This window comes from Nestor notabilis, unplaced genomic scaffold (genome assembly GCF_000696875.1).
Source record: "Nestor notabilis isolate BGI_N333 unplaced genomic scaffold, ASM69687v1 scaffold12909, whole genome shotgun sequence".
Classification (NCBI taxonomy): Eukaryota; Metazoa; Chordata; class Aves; order Psittaciformes; family Psittacidae; genus Nestor; species Nestor notabilis.
The window spans coordinates 15976-21874 of NW_009944148.1; positions in this window are offsets into that span (position 1 = coordinate 15976).

Genomic DNA, 5899 nt, shown 5'->3' on the forward strand with positions numbered 1-5899 from the left:
AGGACAGATTTTTCAGTTCAAGCAACAGCCTTTAAAACAAAACCCATCAAAATTATTCTTTTCTAATTATCTCATTGGGGCTATTCAGAAGCATAGCCCCAATGCTTCTGAAGGGATGCCACAAGTGACCACCCCCAGCAGCTCTGTGGCTTAGTGGTTCATCCTATCCCTAGGCTGGAACCCCACCTGGAGACCCAGGTGTCTCCCCTGCAGGCCTATGAACACTCCTGCTGCTGCTATCCTGTTTGCAGGTTCAGCCAGGAGCAAGGCTGAGCATACATCCTGGAGACACACACAGGACATTGAAACAGACAGGTACAGACAATGTGCTGCCTTCACCACCACACATACATATGACTCACATAAAACAGAAGTATAGACAGTCAATTCACTTTCCTCCTCTTTGGCTGGTCAGGATTGAATGTCTCTCTAAAACCCACGCACCCCCACTCTCTACAGTCACAGGCACACACACATTAAGATCCATAAAGCACCAGTACAGCTCCTCTGTCCATCCAATACACTTATATGGATCCCATACCCTCTCACCCGCTTTGAAGGATCTCCTACTTGCTGCCTGGTTCAGCTTGATGCTCACCAGCAAACAGATGCGTACACTGACACGCTTGTTTCATAAGCACTCCATGCTCACTGTCCTGGTTTCAGCTGAAACAGGTTGGTTTTTTTCTCCTTCCTAGTAGCTGGTACAGTGCTTAAGCCATGACACTCACAAATCCCCCGAAATATCAGCATGGACCCTCTTGCCCATCTGCTATCCCTGCCTGGACCCAGTGCTTCCTACCCACCAGACAGTCCACCTTGAAGTCTGCTAGGAAATTATACAGGCAAACCCCACACACCCAATGTCAAGAAGATATGCCCCATTCACTTTCACCATCAGCCAGCATCAGGCATACAAGCTGTGACCCACATTCCCGCTCTAGCCACCAACACTGAGTCTCTCACTCACTCCACTCACCCTGGTGAGGTCCCAACTCACTCCAACTGCTGGCACCACAGGTGCCTACACCCCTGGTCCACCTCCTGTTGCTGGCACCAAATCCACTCACATGTGTCCCCCTGTAGCTGGCTCTCTTTACAAAGTCTGTGGGACCTGTGTAGATGGTGCCTAGAACTATGGTCCTTCCAACTACTGACCCAGACACCCTCTCACTCCAGTTGCTAGCACCACACAGAAAGGGATAAAGACACTATGCAGAGAGATGGTTAAGAAAAGACAAGACGACAGGACTGGCTGCAGGGATCAGGCATAGGGATCAGCCACAGACCTCCTGACCAGCCACTGTTTAGACAAGTGACCCCTTTTATAATCCCTTTTGTCTCTTACCCCTCTGCATAGTTGCACAATCCTCCTCCTCCCAGTCACATCAGGGACTCTCAGGTTTTCACTCTCACCAGTTTAAAAGTCTAGGTTTGCCTATAGTTTCTCAATGGCCCATCAATTAGCAAGACTGATGAGGTTTGTTTCTTTAGATTCCTTCACATTTGCCTGTCAGGTTTGTCTAAGTTTTCTTTATTGCTTCCCTCATTTCCCTATAATCCTATTTGACATGGTCCATGGTCAGATAACCCTGATGAAATAAACACTCTCACATCCTACACATTCTTATCAACTAGCATAGCTGAGATTTCCCTCTTGTTATTATCCCCTGTACTGTCTACGTTTATACATATATTCAGAGAAGTTTGTGTCTCTGAACATTTGGTTTATTCCTTCCCACATAGTGTCTCCTTTTGCACTGAAAAGGTCCTTAAAGCAGATGCTCTCACCCTCCATACCCTTACACTCAATACATTTCCCAATTTTATTGCTGGAAACTGTCCTGGAAATGGTGCTTCTTCACGGCCACCACAGGTCATTCTTTGAACTCTTGGTCTGCTGTTTCTTCTCACACATTTTCATTGATACATCAGTCATGACAATGTTAATATTTGTGTTACAAATCTGAAATTATGTTTCAATAGGGATATTTGAGGCAGGACTACAGCTGCAGTTTTCCGTGTCATGACACTGGAGGGAAACAGCGAAACTCAGAGAAACCATGGAATGTGCTTCCATCTTTGAATGTGCCGTAAAACTTGGTGGGAACTTGCAAATTCTGCAGTTGAGAAATTACAATTATGTAATTCAATTTTTAAAACTTATTCAGAAATAGTACAAAAATCAAAAAACAAGAAAAAAAGCACACCATGGCATTTGGCAATGGCCCAGATCGCCAGCATCACACCCTGCAACGCTGCTGCAAGATTCATGGGAACTGCAGTCACAGCCAGAAGGGCAGCAGGAAAGAGGCCATTCTTCTCACCAGGAATGAGATAATAAACACCATGGCATACATCAACAATCAGAAGTGCTAGATACAGAAAAATCTGAATTTGTCATAAACAGCATCTAAACTGAGCTCAAAGAGATTATTCTGAAAGATAAGTGTATTTCCCTGCATGCACCAGACTCCAGGCATTTGGAAGAGCTACGCTCCACAAGGAGTTTTAAAATTCTAGTTCTCCATGATACCAAGCAACATACCAGTATCAGCAGAAGAGATGTCACTGTTCAAATGAAATTTTCAAGATTGTCTTTGACTGCTTGATGGGATCAGCCAAGCATTTATGGCTTATGCTCCTCAGGGAAAAAATTAAATTTGCTTTTGACTGATTGCCATAAGCACGAAAGTCATTTTTAACACAAAATCAGAAGATCTGCAGGGAAAAGGGACTAGTAACAAAGATCAGATTCATCATACAAATTAGCATCTAACATTCTATTCTGAAACCTACAGATGAAAGCTTTACTAATAATAGCAATGGACTCCTTTATATGGGATGTCACATATATATATGCTACTCTGTAGTATATATAGTTCACATATATAACTGAAATATATACCTGTAAGTACACATCTAAAGTTTTCTAGTTGCGAGCATTACAATGATAGAAGTTAATGATAAAACAGAGTCTGAAGTTGCTTTTTCTTGCACAGAATAACATTTTTTAGAAAATATCTAAACCCCCTAAACCACTGCAGATTTCCACTTATCATCACACTTCACAGAAACAACAGCGAAATGCAAAGAAACCATGAAATACACTTAACACTCTGAGGAATTTCCAGGTTCCCTCTAAGTTTTAAGGCATATTCAAAGAACTGTCTTAAATCCCCAGTAATTGTAGCTATCTCCTTTTAAAATTATTGCTCTCTAATAATTCATCACATAATGACTACTAATTGGAAAGAAATTTGCAACCTACATACAGAATACTGACTGAAGTGCAAATTAAGAAGTTAATTGAGTTTCAGTCATGAAGAATAATGGTAATCTTTTACAAGCACATACTAGAAGAGCGCTTTGGCATATTTCTATTTTATGGAGATAGTTTATTCCAGCAATAAAGATTACTACTAGCTTCAAGATCACAGGACTATTTTAAAAGAGAAAGGTATAGCTGTGATAATGCCTTTCTTCTCTGCTGATTTGTGTAGTTTCTTGTGCACTAGAGGTTACATTATCAACACTTCCACTCATACAATGATCTTCCTTGCAATTTCTCCACGTATAAAATCCCACTGTTTTTCTGGTTTACATTTGTAATTTTGAAACTGTTGAGAACTTGCAACTCCATTTATCAGAAACACAAATACTAGTCAGAAAGATCCTAGTAGAGTTTAGCAATCAAACATCTGAAAAAACAAAAATCCATTCCGGGTGAACAATGGAAAAGTACTGGAGTCTTTCCAAAAAACTATGGCTATAATAGCATGAAGTATAGCTTAGAAATACTTTGAGTGCGAAGACATTGAGAAGTTTACATTTTTCCCAACCCCATTTTCTTCGTAATTTCTACATCATCGATTGCACAGATGCTGCTACTTCAGGATGATCCAGACCATAGATAATAAAATAATTTCCACTTTTTTATGTAATCAAAAAATCACTTACTTCAGCAAACTTGTCAGTGTGCCCCTTTCAGACAGATGTGTAGCATCCACTGGAAGAGCAGGAGCTCCTTACTGGTCTTTGCTCCTAGAAGGGACAATAGTCATTAATCTGCAAGTGTTACTGTTACTGAAATAGCAATGACCTGTACTAGGAGTATCACTGGACAGTCTCCTATGTTCTTGATTTATAATAATAAGATCACCTTGCAGGTTTTGAAATCTGACTTCCTGTGAAGCAACAGCTTCCTTTTATTAGCACCCAGTCTCATGAAGGCAAATACCATCAATCACCTAAGGCTAACAACCACAGCCTGTGTTTTCACCATCTTTCCTTGTCTTTTTCTTTCTCTTTCCTCTTCTAAAGAGTCACCATCAGGCTCTACAGTTTTCCACAAACCCTCAGACTTGGCAAAGCATGAGCTGCTCTAGGAATTAAGATAGCAGAATAGCACCTTCTGCTCCCTTTACTTTCTTTGCTGCATTCAGTCTTTCCTCTTGACCCCCCTTCTAAACTAGAGGGTGAGGAGTATTCATCTCCCTTCTGTGCCCACTTGTTATTAGTCATCAACAAAGAGCAAAAAGGCTCAACATCAAACTAACAGGTTAATTATTGCATTGATTAGGATCAGGAGAGACCACAAACACTGTGACAAAGTCACACATCTCCAATCCACTGATATGTTGCTCATGGTTGCAGCAAATGAAACAGAGCAAGCTGAGCACATACAGAATTTAAGAAACCATTTCCCTTGTTTGCAGCCCACAGCCAAAAGTCAACAGTCCTGGGTGATGGCTCAGAAGATCATAGTAAGCAGCTCAGCTGGTCCATTATGGGCAAAGGCCTGCCTGAGAAGCACTTCCTCTCACCTGGCCAGGTGCACTATCGCACTGTCACAAATGAGTAGTTCAGGGTTGCTCAAAAATCACCAAAAGTATTAGCAAAAGTAGTTTAAATATATGTGTAACTTACAAGTTCAATGGCAAGGTTCACTCTATTACTACATGGATGAAATATATGAAGGAAAATCAAGTTAGAATTGATTTAGAATGATTCACAGAAAGATTGAAGACATATAAGGGTAAGGAAGACCCTCCCATTGAGTCATGAGGTTCAGAGCGGACCCCCTTGCTTCCTAAAGAGCAAGGTGCAGATAAATCCAGTCTCAGTCCCAGACTTGGTCAACTGTTTATGTCTAAAGGGTTAGATGTGTAATCAATTAGGATCACTTAAAGAATCACTGCCCAAGATATCAGCAAAAGGTGATCTCAATATGATGTTGTCAAAGCACCAATTCACCACAGACAGGCTTTTAACACAGCTTCTGACCTGGCAGCAACCTGCAGTTTTAAAGATCACAAGAACTAGCAGCTGTCTAAGGTTTATTCACAGTTTAAGGTGGATCACAAGACTTAGGAGCAGTCTATCATTGCAGGAGGGTTGGACTAGATGATCTCCAGAGGTCCCTTCCAACCCTAACAATTCTGTGATTCTGTGACTAATTTAACATTTACAAAGCTAGTCAATAGGATTACTAGAGTCACAAGTTACTTAACCACAGATTCGACATGAACAACATTCATAGTATACTTGCAATGGGGTAGTGAAACCATTTTATACACAAAGATATATATATATATTTACACACACACACACATATATATATATATAAAAATATACTGGTTTACCAATCATCGACAGAAAGGACACAGACACCAGCAAAAGACTAGGCTTATTTTACTGTCTATGTCAAGGTGATACAGAAATAAAGTAATGCATTTAGCTAAAACAATAAGCTTATTATACTCTAGTTTTAAGCTGCAAAGAAAATAAGCAGGATAATGCACCTAAATCATTACTACATAAGGTTAACCACAGCGATTAAGAAAGCTACATCACCAATTGCACTTATACTTTAGAATCATAGAATAGTTAGGGTTGG